The sequence below is a fragment of the Haliotis rubra genome, unplaced genomic scaffold, assembly GCF_003918875.1.
Source record: "Haliotis rubra isolate DU_JTF1 unplaced genomic scaffold, ASM391887v1 Scf601, whole genome shotgun sequence".
Lineage (NCBI taxonomy): Eukaryota > Metazoa > Mollusca > Gastropoda > Lepetellida > Haliotidae > Haliotis > Haliotis rubra.
The window spans coordinates 46,332-65,506 of NW_025767304.1; positions in this window are offsets into that span (position 1 = coordinate 46,332).

Genomic DNA, 19,175 nt, shown 5'->3' on the forward strand with positions numbered 1-19,175 from the left:
CCTAGGCATTGTCGGAGGGGTTGCTTTGGAGAGGGTTATGGGAAGTTCTATTTGACATGACATTGGGTGTAATGAACTGAGCTTTTTTAGCCTTCCTACACATTCTAGTTGTATGGTTGTTGACCATATTGCAATTGTGACAACTAAATCCATTACAGTACTCACCACAGTGGTAACATGGCGAATGTGATTATGCAGCTCTGGCAGCAACTCTGTTGCTCCAATACTGTTGAGGTGTCTCGGTCTGATGTCTTGGCTGGTACTGTGGGGAAGAGTCCTGAAAGGAATCCCGCATAATGTGTTGCGGCTAAAATTATTGCCTTCGATAAGGCTTGTATTTGTACTAGATATTCAGTCTGATATTACTGTGCTGGTTGCTGGATTTGTTGATAGTTTTGACTTTGATAGCCTGGCTTTGCCTGATGATGAGGTCTGAAGGGTCGTCTGTACTGTTCATGCCTGGCCGTTGTCAGCTGGTCCTGTGGTGTTTTGGGGGATGAAAAGAACATCACTTTCAGAACGTCCACCAGGTTTCTTATTTGTTCATCCTCAGAAGACACTGCATTGAAAGCTGCAGAATTCTTCTTGACTCTCCCATTTTGCTTTTGGCCTCCAGATGATCCAATGTATGGAGGTCATGCATCAAAACGATCTCTTTGATGTTTGGATGATGTCTATGATAAGGGTTACTACATAAGTTTCATCCATACTGATGTGTTGAAAGTAAGAGTTGGCTCTCAGTAGATAGTCTCCTATACTTTCTTCCTCCTTTTGCACATGGCGCAGATTGGAAGCATTGAATTTCCTCTATGTAATATGCTTAGTTTTGAAGGTGTCAAATAAATGCCGAAATGTGTCTTTTTGGTCTGCATAAAAGTAGCTCTGTTTTTCTGGTCATCGTCCATGTCATTTAGCAGAGTCCGCTGGTCAAATTTATTGAGCCAGGTTGTGGCACATTCTGGCAGTGTCTGCAGGCAAGTATAGTGGCCATGTTCTTACTTCGTTGGTTGTGCTGGATGTACCGTAGCTGTTCTTGTTCTTGCGCAGATTGGAAGCATTGAATTTCCTCTATGTAATATGCTTAGTTTTGAAGGTGTCAAATAAATGCCGAAATGTGTCTTTTTGGTCTGCATAAAAGTAGCTCTGTTTTTCTGGTCATCGTCCATGTCATTTAGCAGAGTCCGCTGGTCAAATTTATTGAGCCAGGTTGTGGCACATTCTGGCAGTGTCTGCAGGCAAGTATAGTGGCCATGTTCTTACTTCGTTGGTTGTGCTGGATGTACCGTAGCTGTTCTTGTTCTTGCGCAGATTGGAAGCATTGAATTTCCTCTATGTAATATGCTTAGTTTTGAAGGTGTCAAATAAATGCCGAAATGTGTCTTTTTGGTCTGCATAAAAGTAGCTCTGTTTTTCTGGTCATCGTCCATGTCATTTAGCAGAGTCCGCTGGTCAAATTTATTGAGCCAGGTCGTGGCACATTCTGGCAGTGTCTGCAGGCAAGTATAGTGGCCATGTTCTTACTTCGTTGGTTGTGCTGGATGTACCGTAGCTGTTCTTGTTCTTCTTGATATGGTGTAGATGTTCTTGTTCTTGTTATATTTCTAGAGGTTCAGCTTTAGAGGCTAAAAGCTAAAGCACACAAGAAGAAATTATACCAGTTTAAAATACACTCAATATAACTTACATTATTGTCTATAAATATTTGAGGTTCACTGATATAATTATCAACTAAACCTAAATGGAATAGAAATATTCATAACGTTTTCATTACAGTATATCTACAAGCAAATGTAATAGTAGAGTGGTCAGTACACAACACCACTGACAGTAATCTGCTTGACTGTAGTCGTTCCTCTTCCTATTATTAAGGTAAGAAACGTTCGCGATTTTGATACTGCTATGTAAGGTATAATCTATTATATGAGTTTAACGGCTGCTTAAACTATCTGATATAAAACCACTTAGACACTTGCACTGTTATGCGTAATTGTCCTTTGTCTGTAAACAGATTATAAGTATTCATTATTTCTTATATATAAATGGTCATGCACAGTAACTTGTGTGTTTTAAGATATGTCTTTTCCTTAATTTGTATGTATATGCTGGGTATATATCTATTATCATTTAATGAATGACACATCTAAGAGGTGTTAATCCAGGCACACACGAGTGGAGGTGTTAATCCAGGCACGAACACACACACACGCGCGCACACACACACGCACATGTGTGTGTGTGTGTGTGTGTGTGTGTGTGTGTGTGTGTGTGTGTGTGTAAGTATGTATTCATTTTCACTTACATGTTGTAATGCTCTCCCTCTCTCCAGACATGAAAGTGTGCTTAGCTCAACCTGTAGCTCCTATCTATCTATCTTTCCCTTAAGTTTAATATTGACATTTCTTATTAAGTTGTTTGTATATATTTCAGCCATTCTTCTTATTGATAATCCATCTTCCATGTATTTCTGTTTAGTATTTAATTCTGTACACAACACAACTGACAGTAAACTGCTTGACTGTAATCGTTCCTCTTCTTCTTCTTAAGTGTATTATCAAGTTCCCAAAGACAGGTCAAAAGCTTGATTATAGTACACAAAATCCACCAGAAAACCGGTCCCCTATATATATAACTGGAGAGCATATTCGAAGAAATTTCTCACGGTTGATATCTGTAACCGGCTTGTTTGGTTTGATAATATGCCAGTGATGTTGGATACATGCTCGGATTGTTTGAAGGTATTATGTGACTACATGCCGTAAATTATAATCATCATATGTTAGCCATGTGTACACCCATTTGACAGCATTGCATGCTTATAATTATGGAAAACGTTCCTTATCTTTGTCATGCTTTAAGAAGATCACTGGGGTCACAGACATGTTACTATTGTTACAAGGTTAAAAAAGGCATCTGTTATACAAGAAACTTACCACAAATTCGTTAGTGAGGATTACGGTGATTGCATCAGAAAAGCAATGCTATTACGGCTTGGTAATAAATTAAGGGATCAAACAACAGGATAAATCTCACTGACAGAACAGGAAAGTCCTTTTAGGTATTAATGGACAATGAATCACCGATGAGAGTTTTCAGTAATTTTCCGATCACGAGGCAAGACATGAGACCATGGAATGATGTAATTTTTAACAAATCAGAGGGATTGTATAGGGTCATGTGACAAGGGTGAAGCAGGCTCGAACACCTTAAAAAGATACCGTCAGCACTAGAAAGTGCTGCGGGTTACAAAGTCAGCAGAACGTTCGCATCGCGATCGATATCCATATCTGGTGAAGAGCTTGCCCCATCCTGTCCAGATCACGCACCTGGTAATGAGGAGAGGGATCGAGTAAATCTATGTGAGTATAAAACCTGGTGTTGAGTTATTCATTGTATGCCCGAGTGCCAGCACATGAATGAAATGTGTTCATTGAGGAGTTACAGTCGTCTGACCTCTCACTCCTAGACTTAACATCCCCATGGACCAAGCGAGTGTGTAACTTGAGCTTACATCACCCCTGACAATGCGGAGCGGCCAGCTTAATAGGTAACTGGTTATAGGGTTTACTAACACCCGATTCCCAGTTACGACATGGTGGAGATTGCGGGTTCTTCTTGATCAAAATGTTTAAGACGATCCCTTTCGTTGTTTTCCTTATGGTCGTTCCTACCCTTTTGTTCCCTTGCATTGACGTTTGACGGTAGGTTCCCTTTTGCGACTGGGATATGTTATCTGTAGTTTTGCCTCAAGCTATTTGGACTTGTAATGCCTCGTACACACGATTCAGATACATCTACGTCCTATGACAGTCTGGTCCAATCTCGTCCCATCACTTCTAACATTTTTACTAATCCGGCCCGCCTTGGCATAACACTACCGACGTTTCACCCTCCCACCACCCCTCCATCGGCTTCGTCGGACCTCCCACTATCTCTTTCTCAGGAGGATTTAGAATTCTCATTTTCCTCTTTAGATTTTTCCGATAGTTCAAATTCTGCCCCTGACTTCAATATGGACGATTCCACGTGAATGCCAGAACATTTCACAGGTAGGGAAACGTCTCATGCTGCCGAGTGGCTTGACCGTTTCACTCATTTTAGTAAATTCAAAAGGTGGATTAATGCGCAGAAAATTGAGGTTTTTCCCGTGTTTTTAAAGGACGCGGCATATCTATGGTACAGAGATCTGAAAGCATCGGCACAGGGAGAAATTCCCCATTTTGATGAGATTGAGAAATTGTTCAAGGACAAGTATGTCCATCCGACTGACCGTTGGGCCCTTTTGGAAACTTTTGTGAGTCGAAAGCTTTCCCCTAACGAAGCTATAGATACTTATTTGGCAGACTTGACCGAAACGGCTAGCTTGTTAGGAAAATCAGACACAGATTTAATGGACGCTTTTGTTCGGGGATTAGATGACAATACTAGGCGACATGTTTTAATGAAACAGCCAACGGTGCTTAAGGAGGCAGTCCCATTTGCACGATTGGTGAGGTCAGTTATTCCACAGTCTGCAGAAAGAATTCCTTTCATACTACCTACTGTTTGACTCTCATAATTTGCAAGTTCATACGCCGACACAAGCTATATATATTTCTGGCAAAATTATTATCAGTTGGGTAAAGGCTCTTCAATTAAAGCCTTTTATTCCCATTACGATGGGTGTATTTCTCATCCTACAACATATGGGTGTAGCTTTCCCTCTACCCTTAACATAACGTATGTCCACCTAACTATGAAGCGTGTGGCTAGAGGTTAATGGGGCACGTACATTAAAAGATAAAGTGTTTCTCTTTAATCATCTTATAATTGTACTTAATCACTTTATGATATTTTTTGGTAAATATATAAAAAGCCTCCACATCTCCTCATTCGGCTCCAGGCTTCTTGGTCATTCGGTGAGATTCATTTCTGCCATACATTTTTTCAACTGCATTTTGCAAAATATTTTAGAAAATTCATCTTTTGAGATTCACTTTTGAAATTCCTTTTCAAATTTATTCTCTACTTCCGATTCATTTTGACAAAAAAACAAAAACAATTGGCAATATTTTGTATAATTGTGAGTCCGAGTCCGGTTCCCACATTTGACTGACCCTACTCTACCTCTTCTTCTTGTTTATGGTATCTTAATTAGTCTTTGATATGGAGATCCTCCACAATCAGGCTTATTTTTGGTGGGTCAGTAATAGGGACCTATTAGTCCTAAATGGGGACATTTGGGCTGCACTACGACGGCAGTCTGGGCTCGCGCTATGCACGCACCCCTCATACGCCGTCCTTCCCATTTTCAGACACTACCGTTTTGGCGCGTTGTTTTATTTTTGGCGGGACTGTTGCCAGTACTTTCTGAACTGGACCAAATGGACATTGTCACACTCAAACAGGTGACGAGTCTAGCGGAGTATTGCCGTGCGCCCTACCTGTTTGTGGCATGCGCGCGGACCGACTTTACAAAACGAAATCCGGTTGCAATTATGTCTTCATGGGTGATAAGGGCCGTGATCACCTTGAACACACATCGGCCGTCATTATTGGCAGTTTTGGATTTTTGGAGCAGGAATATGCTTTCCCAACATGCCGTTTAATCGGTGATTTAGACACTAGTTTTGCGCCCGATACCGTTTTCATCCGCAGTCTGGTTGATGAGACTTGCCAACGGTATCGAACATGGTTCCGTCAGCCCTTTTGCGTATTTTGTAAAAGGACTGTGTCTTTTGAGACGGGACCAATCCCCATGATACTACCTTTACCATGCTGTCATGCCACCATTCATAGGGGATGTGCTGAACGATTTCGATCCTGCTCTTTGACGCCCGGATTTATCCCACACATTTATTGTCCGGACTGCGGCACCCCTTATCTTCATGGCCGCATGGTCCTTACATACGGGTTGACGCCTTTGCAGGTTCATTCTTTCAGCAACCACCAGATTAATCCTCGTCCCGCTAGTGCACCCCCAATGATTACCCTCCCTTCACATCCAGCTCCCCCTCCGCCTCCCACCCCTCAATCTGCCAATCCATCATGGTCCCCACGTTATGCCGAGATTGTCTCGGATGATGGGTGGATATCCTCGGATTCGGACATGCCCGCCCTCGAACCCATTGCCCCTTTATCGCCGGACTCTGCATCATCAGAGTCACTTCTGGATTTTCCCCAGATTTCCAGGGCAGCCTAAATCTCATATTGCGTGGTTTACTTTTCTATATATGGTAAAATGTAATGTTAATGATATCACTCGGACATATACCTATTTTATTCGTCCATTTAATGTTAGATATATTGTGATATTATATTCTACCTAGTGTAACCACGTGGAAATTGGTCAATATTATCTTATTATTCATTCTTCGTCTCAGATATACTCATTCTTATATTCAACTTGTATTATTGTCATGTAGTTATCGTAATTGTATTCTATTGTGTTGTGTTGTGTACATGCTTTGTGGTATTACGAAGTAACATGGGAGCCATTATCTTCCAATTTTTCGAACGTAAGTTTTTTTATTTTTTTATTCCATTTCAAGTCTCACATAAAATACATATGGCAAAGAGGACAACCAAATATATATGTATATAGCTTCAGTGATGTAGCATGCATAAAAGACAGTATTGCAAACATATACACACACGCGCACACATACATATATACATATACATACATATGCACATACATACACGCATGTATACATATATATAGATATAACATCATGAGATTACAACAATTATATAGATACATAAGATGTCATTAAAGTTTCTGTGGAGAGAATATGAAATTGGAGGGGTAAGGTTGAATAGTATGGTTGTAGTGAGTAGGGTCTGGAGGTCTCAGCTGATATTATAAGTAGAATTTAATGTTTAGCACATAGTAAGGTATCTATATGTTTCCATTTCCTTATAAAGGGATCTAAGCAATTGTTTTTCCTAGCTATATATTTTTCAGTTGTATATATATCTTTTAATAACTTAAGAAATCCCTCAAGGGAAAGTGTTTGTTGTTTTATACTTGAAACATAAATGAATCTTTTGGCAAGAAGTATAATATGGTTTAGTATTTTATTGTTTGAGAACATTCCAAACATGATAGTGAATTTTGTAAATGTGACATCACACTGGAGGTGGGCATTTAGAAATTGTTCTACTTTTCGCCAAAAGTTTTTAACTAAATCACAGTAAAAAAATACATGCAATATGTCTTCTGAGGTATTTTTACAAAAGTACAAGTATCATTATCAACTAGCTTCATCTTCAATAGTTCTTTCTTTGTATAGATTATTCTGTAAATAAATCTGTACTGAAAATCTAACAGCTAACAATCATTTGTGCATTTCCTGTATTATCTGAATACATTACTCCACATTATATCCTGCTGAAAGACAGTTTTCCAATACTCTAGTACTTTAGGGGTATTGTTGTTCTTAATCAATTTATCATAGAATATCCTTGAACCTTTAATATTTGAGATCATATCTAGGTAAACTCTATTAATGTTTAATTGATTTAAGCAGAGAGTTCTGTTTCCTACAAGTTGTCTCCAGTTCATTGGAATGTTATTTAACAAATGATGATAGTCTAGGAAGGTCCGCTTATTTTGTACCTCTGTTTTACATCTTCAAAACTGAGAAATCCATTTTCATTACAAATATCGCTGACATAATGTATACCGCACTTAAACCAATTTCTTATCATGTATGAAGATTTAAAGAAATGGTTTAACCAGAGTGGCTGAGCTAAGATTTGGTCTAAGTCATCGCTGTCAAAGGTGTGTTTTTTATAAAATATTCTCCATGCAGATAAAACATCTCTCCAATAGGGATTATCTTTGCCAGATAAGCAATCAACAGCATTAGAACCTAGAAAGTACAGTTGACTTAAAGGGAAAAATGCTATTAAAATTTGAAGTTTTCTTTAAGTGACATTTCAGTGATGATAATTTCGAAGCGTTAATGAAACATTCAATGTCAATCATTCTGAGGCCTCGATCTTCGTAAGTTCTACTGATATTAGACCTTTTAATCTTATCATTTTTATTATTCCATATGAATCTATAGATTATTTTATTGAGTTCATCGATGAATGTTTTTGGCGGGTTAGGAAGTGCTGAGAAAATATGTACTAGAGTAGAAATTGCTAGAGTTTTGATAACAGTGATTTTCCCAATTAGAGTCAGGTTTCTTCTTCGCCAACTAGCAAGTAATCTATTAATATGTTCTAGGCGTTTTCTGGTGTTAATTACCCAAAGGTCTTTAAGAGAAGCATTAAGTGTTATTCCTAAGATTTCAAAGTCTCCACTGTGCCAGTCAAGATAGGAGTCGTTGGCTAAAGTTATATTACTACCTGTCATTGAGCCTATCCAGATAGCTTTTGTCTTGTTTATGTTCATTTTGAGTCCAGACATTTGATAGAATTTATTCAGTGTTTCAATTGCAACATTGACACTTGTTTCAGATCCATCTAGAAATAGCTGTGTATCGTCCGCATATTGTCCGAGTTTCTGTTCTGTATCATTAAGTGTTATACCCTTTATATTAGGACCTTATCATAATACCTAATATTTCAACGGCAAGGATAAATAAATACGGTGAGACTGGATCTCCCTGTCTACACCCTCGTTCCTGGTGGAAAAAGGAAGAGATGTGTCCGTTTTGTATCACAGCTGCTGTATTATTACCGGTTAGAATTTGATAATATTGGGCCCAAACCCAAACGCTTTCATTACCTGTATTATAAATGTTTTGGAGATAGTGTCAAAGGCTTTTTCAAAATCTATTAGTAATAATAGGCCGGGTTTATTTAACCTTCTTGTTTCAAAGACAATATCATATGGAAGTCTTATATTTTCACTCATACATCTCCCTGGTTTTCGAACGTAAGTTAGTGTACCTTGGACATGTTTGCCAGTTTCGCGTTTTGTCCAGATTTCTTTCAAACTTCTCCTCATATCCTAGTCGAGTTCTGTGCTCCTGTATTGCTTCGGGTGAAGATTTGGTTGTCTTTATACACATCGCCTCCATGTACTCATGTTTACTTATTCCGAGCTGTGGGCAGCTCTTGTCCACAGGCGGAGGATGTTATAAGGTTAAAAAAGGCATCTGTTATACAAGAAACGTACCACAAATTCGTTAGTGAGGATTAGGGTGATTGCATCAGAAAAGCAATGCTATTACGGCTTGGTAATAAATTAAGGGATCAAACAACAGGTTAAATCTCATTGACAGAACAGGAAAGTCCTTTTAGGTATTAATGAACAATGAATCACCGATGAGAGTTTTCAGTAATTTTCCGATCAAAAATTTTTTCCGATCACGAGGCAAGACATGAGACCATGGAATGATGTAATTTTTAACAAATCAGAGGGATTGTATAGGGTCATGTGACAAGGGTGGAGCAGGCTCGAACACCTTAAAAAGATACCGTCAGCACTAGAAAGTGGTGCGGGTTACAAAGTCAGCAGAACGTTCGCATCGCGATCGATATCCATATCTGGTGAAGAGCTTGCCCCATCCTGTCCAGATCACGCACCCTGTAATGAGGAGAGGGATCGAGTAAATCTATGTGAGTATAAAACCTGGTGTTGAGTTATTCATTGTATGCCCGAGTGCCAGCACATGAATGAAATGTGTTCATTGAGGAGTTACAGTCGTCTGACCTCTCACTCCTAGACTTAACATCCCCATGGACCAAGCGAGTGTGTAACTTGAGCTTACATCACCCCTGACAACGCGGAACGGCCAGCTTAATAGGTAACTGGTTATAGGGTTTACTAACACCCAAATCCCAGTTACGACACTATATTTAGTTTCATAAATGCCAACTGTAACTGCTATTTACCTTCGGGGACCGGGGTTATAATATATACATGCCCAACATGCCATTGCCGTTTATGTATTGGGGTTGGGGGTTGGGGAGTGGGAGGGTGTTAGGTATGACCCCAGCATTTATTTTTCAATGTTAAACAACTGAACTAATATTTCAAACAAAAACATTAAATTTACGATATTACATTACACACTGTCAAACACGTAAAGGGTACACTATTTTCTTGCCTACAATGCGAGCCGAGGCATATGTAAATGATTTCAGTCACATGTAGGCTTTATTATTTTAAAAAAATATCCCGCCACAAATGATTGCACCCTGAGTACGAAACGATAGTTTGTAAAGGACACAGAAAAGTGGCATTATTGACTGTAACGTAACCATGAAACCGATAATTATTAAGTACTCAAAAGTGTTTAAGATAACTTTGTTACATACACTTACGACACAATACTGAACAATACCAAGATTGAGGATTAAAGTCTGAATTAGAATCTGCCATCTGCATTTAGTCAAGAGCAAGTATTCGGCTTCGAAACTCGTTTTTAACATTGCAATTTATTTGATGTGAATTCATATTCACGTTAACATATGGAAGTCCCAAAAAATATTTGATGGGTTTTGCGTATTTCAGTTCTGTTTAAACACCCATTTATAAACCCGAGATTTCCAAATTTAAGGAAATAAAGCAAAATTTGGTTTAGCTGATTCTGATTACTCGCTGAAAGTTTTATGTAATTTATCTTCATCTATTTGATTGGCATTTTAAGATAACAATCTATAAAGTATTATACTTTTCAATTTACCTTCAGCACAAAGCACCTCGATATTGGCAATGGAAGAACATGCACGTCTCCCAGACCAACGTGAGGAAGTAAGGTCAATCTCGGTGTTTGTGAAGAAGATTAAGGACGTGATTTAATGATTAAAAGTAACCCTGTTGTGTGTCGCATCAAAGAAAGGAAATTTAGTGCTCTTCTAACGACCGCCGGTAAACATCAGGTTAATCAAGAATCAGTTGCAGTTTCACGATCTTGACTACCCACCACGAATAAATTGTATCATCTCGATTTAACTCTGTGTTTTTATATTCTTGTATATTCCCTCATAGGATGGTCGGTCTCACTTGGTGTATGTGAGAGGAGAAGTAATGTTTGTTTTATGTTATCAATTTCAGTATACTTAAAAATGATGACTCGAGCTCTTGCCGTTTCAAAAAGGTTAATGTGTCTGACGATTCGGGTTTGTTAACGGAATCACCCGAGACTGACTGAAGATCAATGAGGATTATTAAAGTATTATCGTGAAGACGGATTTCTGCTGATTTAACGGACTGGTTGGGTAATGTCTGATTGGCAATCATCCATGATTGCCAGGGACATTGGTACGTTTATTGCTATTCATGTAACGGAATTATCCGAGAATGGTCTCTGTGTACTGCAAATGTGTAATATATTCTTTATTGTAAAGGAATATATAGTTGTGACTAAAAACACACGCTGCTCCCCTTACTCGTGCCAGGCTTTGCTATTCGTGGATAAGGAATCACTAACTCATAATAATTATGATCCTTGGATCGTCAGACCATTACCAGTGCCCTTTGGTTTCACCAAAGTGATGTAAGTCTAGGATCTGCATCACTTCAGTTTGTACCCTTGAGATTCCGGTTACAATTCTTCTTAAGCAATCCATGCTTGTCGTAAATGGTAACTAACGGTTGGTCAGACTCGCTAACTTGGTTGATACATGTCATTTTATCCGAATTGTCAGATATATACTTATGGTGGCAGTCACTGGATTATCTGGACCAGTCTCGATTATTCACAAACCACCGTCATGTAGCTGGAATAGTTCCATGTGTGTAGTTAAACAACAAGCCAACAAACAAAACACTTGGTATTTTCTCCCACGTTTAACTTACTCATCATGACCAAAGTCAACCCACTCGCAGCCTATACTTTCTCGCTAATGCAAGAACGTCTTATAAACGTTTTAGTTTGAAATGTGAAAGAAAAATACAAAAAGAATGTAAATGGGTAAAATAGTTTAGAAAAACAAATTTTCTGTCGTTATGAATATACATATATTATCTAAATTCCATAATTAAAATATCTTTCGATCTTCTGACACATTTGTTTTTCGACCAACAATCCGTTTCACAAAGACCGCCTCCGTGGTATAGTGGTTAGAGCGTCCGCCCGGAGAGCGGAAGGTCGCGGGTTCGATCTCCGGCCGCGTCAAACCAAAAGACGTTAAAATATGGTACGTGTTGCTCCCTGCCTGGCGCTCGGCATTAATAGGTACAACAAGGACTGGTCGGCTCGGAGTCAGTATAATGTGTCTGAGTAGGATATTCATGCTTAAGTGCCGCATGGTATCTCAGTGAGCTAGCATAAAACCAGCTTAAGTCTTGGCGTGTACAAGCAACTATACATACACACGCATGTTCGTCGTCATATGAGCGAAATATACTTAAGTGCGACGTTAAACCCCATTTCACCGTTTCACTAAATAAGGTCTGTTTAAAACATACTACTACTGTTAGCGTTAGGTTTTGATTTCAATCTTCTCAAACTGTCTACTGTATATGAAAACCAAACTGACCTGCTCAAATCTGAACACGTTCATAAACTATTACAATTTTTTTCATGCAACAAGATTTTCGTAATCTCGAAATTGAATCACATATAGTTATCACAACATGAAATTAAATCGCAAAAAGAAAGCAAATTGATTTCTTGAATAACTTATCCATGTAATAACAACCCAATGAATAATAGTCATTTAGACGTTTGCTGGCATGGTTAACACTCATTCACCTGAAAGTGTTTGTCAGATTCCCTAGAAGTTGCAAGATTGTCAACGGTCGTCTGGAGCAAGTATTATTTATCCAAAACGCAGCTCGATGCTTCGTGGAAACTGTGAATCGAGCCTGGAATTATATGGTTAAAGAAGACAAGAACCCTAATAAGTTTACGCCACCACCTCTTCCATTAGTCTTCAGAACAAGTTTACAGAGTACATGGTCTCAAGTATCCACTATTTCTGTCACAGCCTTGGCAAAATATGGCTCCGCTGTCAGACAAATGGCGTTCATTATTGCAAAGGGAGATAACCCCGATCGATTATCCTCATAAATCACATATAATCTTCTGACGAACATCATACGACTGATGCCATTTGAAGAGGCAAAGGAAGCTCTTGTGATCCAAGTGTACCCCAAAACGGAATAATATATATTTTGGGAGGTCTAGACACACTTGCAAGACGAGCTGGCAAAACAATGCTTCTCCTGTGCAAGCAGTAATTCCTACTCGTTACAAATAATGCTGGAATTGCCACCTATTACGTTACATTCCGCCTAAAGCTGCTTAAACACCGTGTAAATGGATAAGATATTTACTTAAATCCCTGACATCTCAGAACTGTATAATTGCCTTCATCCAACACTGCGTTGAAATCACCTTTCCTGTCTGCAGAGATTTTGCATATGACTTCGACGTCTGTCAGAGCAATTCGTCTTCATCTGGAAAAATTACTTGGGAACCAAAGTGAAAAGTGCACGATCGCGCTTCGAATCCTTAATGATGCAATTTATAAGAAACCTATTACACCTAGATCCTCAAATTATTGTCTAAGGCTCACAATAAGACCTCAAGTGTACTGAATTACCAACCTGTACTGGTTTCCTAATAAGAAGGTCAAGTGTAATTTGCATATGCCACTTAGTTCATTCGGTCATGAGCCTGTCGCAGAGGCCCGGGGTGGTGCTTAGAACAACCTTTGATATGGAGATCAGAGCGTGAGATCTTCGTGAATGAAATAATTGTATTTGTCACTGGTTCCCTGTAACACCAAGCGAAAGTCCATGAATTGAAAGTGCAATAGGACTTAAATGTGCAGCAAGATATGTGCATGGTTTGTACGTGTAGAGAACACATGCATCGAGCATTGTTTCCTTTGGAGGTGCTTGTCAGGTGAACCGACGTTCGTAAACAGAATAGCCAATGCCATTCGAAACGTGCATAAAACATCTCATTCTGGGATATGACGGAAATGTGCGTGGCTCGTGCATGAAATACATGATGTGCCAACTATATTGACACATGAAGATCCGGGTTAGTAACCCATGCTTGTGGTAAGAAGCGACTAACGGGAACGGCTGGTCATGTTCACTGACTTAGTTGACGCACGTCATCGGATCCCAGTTGGTTAGATCGATGCTCATGCCGTTGATCACTCGATTGTCTGGTCCAAACTTGATTATTGACAACCACAATATTGCTGAGTGTGGCGTTTAACAACAAACCAACCAACCAAACCATTGCCTCTCCGAAACAGGTCTAATTATATTTTGTATGTTTATCATTTCAGACAGTGTGTGGTGACCCATGTGTACGCGGTGTGTTATGGCTATTACGATCAAATGTCAGCTTGATGCAGGTTAAAAGACTAAAGTGATTCCTGCATCACTATTATACAATCGACTCAGCTTGCAAACACCTGGTATCATCACTATTTGATAGTGACTCACATATTCAGTCATCATATCACTGGATTGTCTGGTCCAGACTGGATTGTAACACTGCTGAATGAAGCGTCCAACAAACACATTCTTATACATGGTCACAATTGTCCAATCGAATCTGCTTTAATCAGAGATTTCTGAAGAAAGTGGAAAGAGTTTTGTAGTCTTGTTTGGTGAAACCCACATCTATATAGATATGATACATCCGGAAACAGGTTTCTTTCACGCCAAGGGGATGCAACTCCTTACAGCCAATTAGGCCTCGTGCGTTACTTAAGACCTAATTCATATCCCAAATGAAGCTATCGATCAATAACACCGTAAGATGTTTACTTTGAACATCAGTTACATCTTACCTTTGGTTCGTCGAATAGATTCGTCTATCAATAGATTAAACACTGCTTCAAAGGAAACGGGTTTTACAAAAACGACAGTAGTCCCAATGTCCCCATACAGATAAATGTGAAAATTACTTTCGAAAACTGACTCAAGTACACTGTTAATAATGACTTCAAAGCCGGGATCGGAGGTATTAATCACTGTTTGTTCTTAATGGACATCAGCAGACAATGCTGCTACCTAGGACACATCACCGGATGTGAAGAAAGAATAAATACGGAAAGATGTGTCTCTTGAGATCGATGACAATGTAGACATCAGCGTCGATAGGTGGAGATCGCATCTAGTCTTGGAGCTTAGGCATTACCGGCCTGTCTCTTGTATCAGATGAAAGAGATTAGTTCGACAGGAAATTGACAATCCTATCCATGTGGGGTGGTGTTATCTGTCAACTGGTTAATGCCAGGTGTACCTGCAGGTGACGCGATTACGTGAAATGTACATGAAATATATTCTACCTGTCGAGTGAATAATATGCAATTACGATGTAATGAGGGCTTCGACATGATATCGGTTGTAGTTATGTGACGATAATTGCTACCTTGTCTTCTTTCTGGGGATGTCTGTATGATTACTGTAATGGTGGACACATGATTAAGTGGAAACAGGGACCGAGGAAGATAGGAATGACTACTAACGAGTGAGATAAACAGCATTGTATAATAAGGAATGGATGTGGTGATAGTGGTGACGATGGATAGCTTTATGAAACATTTACATAACGACATGTCCTATGGCTGCTGAGGTGTAAGTGTCAGCAATATCTGCATAGCAGAAATATCTGCATAGGTAAATATTAAAAATAAATGTATTAATTCAAATTAACTTACTAACTAACTAACTAGTAACGAAGTATCTGTCAACTACAACGCAAAACGTTTGCCCGTATCTTTAGTTTGTGTGAGTGAGTTTGTTACAGCGTTGGTTTGAACATTATTTACGTAACAGCTTCATTCATTACGGTTTGTCAGCTTCATGTGGGACGTAAAACAGGTATTCAACTCTCTGGCGAACCACAAGTCTTTTGCTGACATGTCTTGAAACATTAGAAAACCACAGTCAACAAACAATAACCAGTTGATTTTCCGAAGAATGAGACAGGTGTGTGGGGAAAATGGTTTTGAGCTCAGCATTTTGTTCAATGTTTGGGAGCTCATGTATTGTTTCCAACATAAAAAGGTGATAAATAATTCCTTGTAATAAACATAAATAAAAAAAGTATTCTTTGGGCACTTTAATATAGTCTGCAAGAAAAGGGGACATTATTATTGTGCCTTTCTTCTGATGACTCACATAAAAGGCATATGTATGTTTTCCTCATCAAAAGATGGGTGGTCTAGAAGCCAGACCCCCAAAATGTTGAAAATGTGGTGAGGTTCTGGCGACCAAAAGGGATGTGATTTTTCACAATCAGGAATGATTAAACTTTGATTAACATTTTAACCGATAACTGGATCCTTTAATTCAATAACTTTGGTTTGGCGTGACCGATTTCCATCAAATAAGTAGTTTTGGATGCTCAGATCATGATTTATAATTGTGGACAATAATAATTATATATTCGTGGTTGCAAAAATATTTTGGTAAGGTCAAAGGTCAGTTTTATAGAAAATGCATTTAATGAGAATAATATGAGATTAGCTTGACAAATTATAGGTAATTGTACTACAAATATGGTTTTCTAGATTCATCAAATATCATTGGAAGATCATATAAACGTTTGGTTGGGAAAGTATGCATGATAAACCATTACAAGGAAACAAAAGTTGGTACTTTCTATTTAGACCAGCAAAAGCGTACACAATGCCTGTTCAACAGTAACAGCTCCGTGCTTTACAAAGCATTCACAATATCTGCAAAAACATTAAATCATCAAAAATATTGAAAACGTGATTCAGCTCAATCCCAAATGGCATAAATCATGCTATGCAAGTTTCACTAGTAAACACAATCTCAAACGACATACGAGTTCAGCATCTGAAGAAAAATGTGGTTCCTTCATTCCCATGACTCGGTCAATTCATTCTTCATCAAAACCAAGATAATGTATTATATGCTCTTCTGCTGTTGACAACTTGGAAGAAAGTTCATCACTTCAAGCTTCTGAAACACTGAAGCGTGTGGCCTCACTTCGAAATGATGACCATGTGTTAAGGAATTTGCAAGAATGTCAAATTTTGAGAAATGCATTAATATTTCATAAATCCTGTCGAAAAACATACACATCCGCAGAGCACATCGCTCGTTTAGACAAAAAAGAAGATGCTGATAGTGCCGTAGTACAGGCTTTCCAGACATTGACCGACTTTCTGGACAATGAACTTTTCTTTCGCAATAAGATTGTACAACTTACTGATTTGAGGGACAAGTTTAGACCTATCCTCCGAGACATGAACGTTGATTGTCAAGGCTACCAATCTAGTCGATTAAAACAGCGCCTACTACATCACCATGGGAACAAAATATCATTTCACACACGAAAGTATCCAACAAAGAGTGAACTTGTCTTTGCTGAGTCAGCATCATGCTTAATTGCAGAACATAGCTTGACAGATTCTGTAAAGGAGGACCAGAGAATTCAAAGTGGAATGTCAGATGACATTATCCTCACAAAAGTTGTCAGTCTTCTTAGAGAGAAGCTGTTAAATACACAGGGGATTTTTGCATGGCCTCCACCCATAGAGAATATATCGGATGAACAGGTTGAAATAGATCAAAATGTTAAGGATTTTCTAGGTCAATGGCTCTATGGACTACAATATCAGGAAACCGGAGAGAAGTTGCGTCACATTATTTCAGTCGCACAAGATATTTTGTTCTATGTCTCAAATGGTAAGAAGCTGATGCCAAAACACGTTGGACGTGCTGTGACTGTTCATCATCTTACAAGAAATTCACAGATAATCAGTTTGGACACTGCATCTCATACGAGTTTGTTCGGAGGATTTTAACAGCTGTTGGTACTGCTCAGGAACCTGACAGAGATGATGTTGTTGTACCGTCATGTGTAAGAAAGAGCACAATTGCTGCGGACAACAATGACCTCTCCGAAGAAACCCTTGATGGCAAAAACACTACTCATTGTACAAACATGATTGTGATCCAACGAGACTACCAGAAAGTACATATAGCTTTGGGTATGTGTCCAAAACATCTCGACGTAAAAGAAGTCTTCAGAATATTTCAGCAAGACCAATAAAATCATACTTTAGACAGAAACACAAGCTTTGTATTCAAATATTGACAAATTTAAGATCTGTCTCAGGCCTTCACAAACGAGGAAACGTAGATTCAACTGACCATATGTGGATTACTGCAAGAATGCTACCAGAAAAGAAACTGCATTTGTATGTTCCAGAAGACCAGCAGGTTCTTCCAGGGTGGACAGGTTTTAACCAAATTACTTCTAACATAAAGCCTTTGATATCTGTGATTGGTTACTGTCCAGTAATAAATGCATCAGCAACAGAATTCAATGCAGTTAATACTGTACTGGACTTGACATGCAGAATTACTGAGAAAATAGGACAAAAACACACAGTTCTTGTCCTTGATGAAGCTATTTATTCCAAGGCTGTTGAAATCAGTGCAAGTAACAAGAGTGAATATCAAAATTTGATTCTCAGGCTCGGGGGATTTCATAATCCGCTAGCTTTTCTGGCTGTTATTGGAAAGCGTTTTCAGTCATCTGGATTTGAGGATATCCTTATTGAAGGTGGTTCATTTCCTGAAGGTTCTATCTCCTCTATTATGAGTGGGAAAGCTTACAACAGAGAGAGGAAGAGAGGAAGGTTTATGGTCAGAACGTAAGAGCTGCCTTTGAATCAGATGATCGTCAAAAGATTGCTCTGTGCAGGCAATGCGTGAGTGGTTGCCATCATATGTCAACGCAGTGGATTTGTTCAGAGAAAATGAATGTCAGAAATCGAGCATGCTCCGTTTCTGGAATGAATACCTTTGCATGGTTGAAGTATTGTTGCAATTCATACGAACTGAAAGATCAGGCAATTGGAATCTTCATTTGCAGCTATGCTGACATACTTCTTTGCATATGACAGACATAGCTATTCCAGATATGGAACTTTCTATCTTGCTTGCATGGATGAATTGCCTACAAAAGCACCAGAGGTGCATGACCAGTTCATGGCAGGAGAGTTTGTTGTTGCTCGATCAGATATGCCATTTTCCCAAGTTTCTACTGATCCCGCTCTAGAACAGACAATGAACAAAGATTCCAAAACTGCAGGTGGAGTTATTGGATTTTCAGTCAGAGGAAACTGTTCATCGATGGATTCAAACAGCTGACTACAGAGTCAGTGTTTCTTCCAAGATATCTACTATGGCAGGCTTGAATAACACATCTGTATGCAAACCAAAAGAAATTGGGTCAAAGCGATTGAGCAGAGATGAAGAGGATGTTAGAAATGTG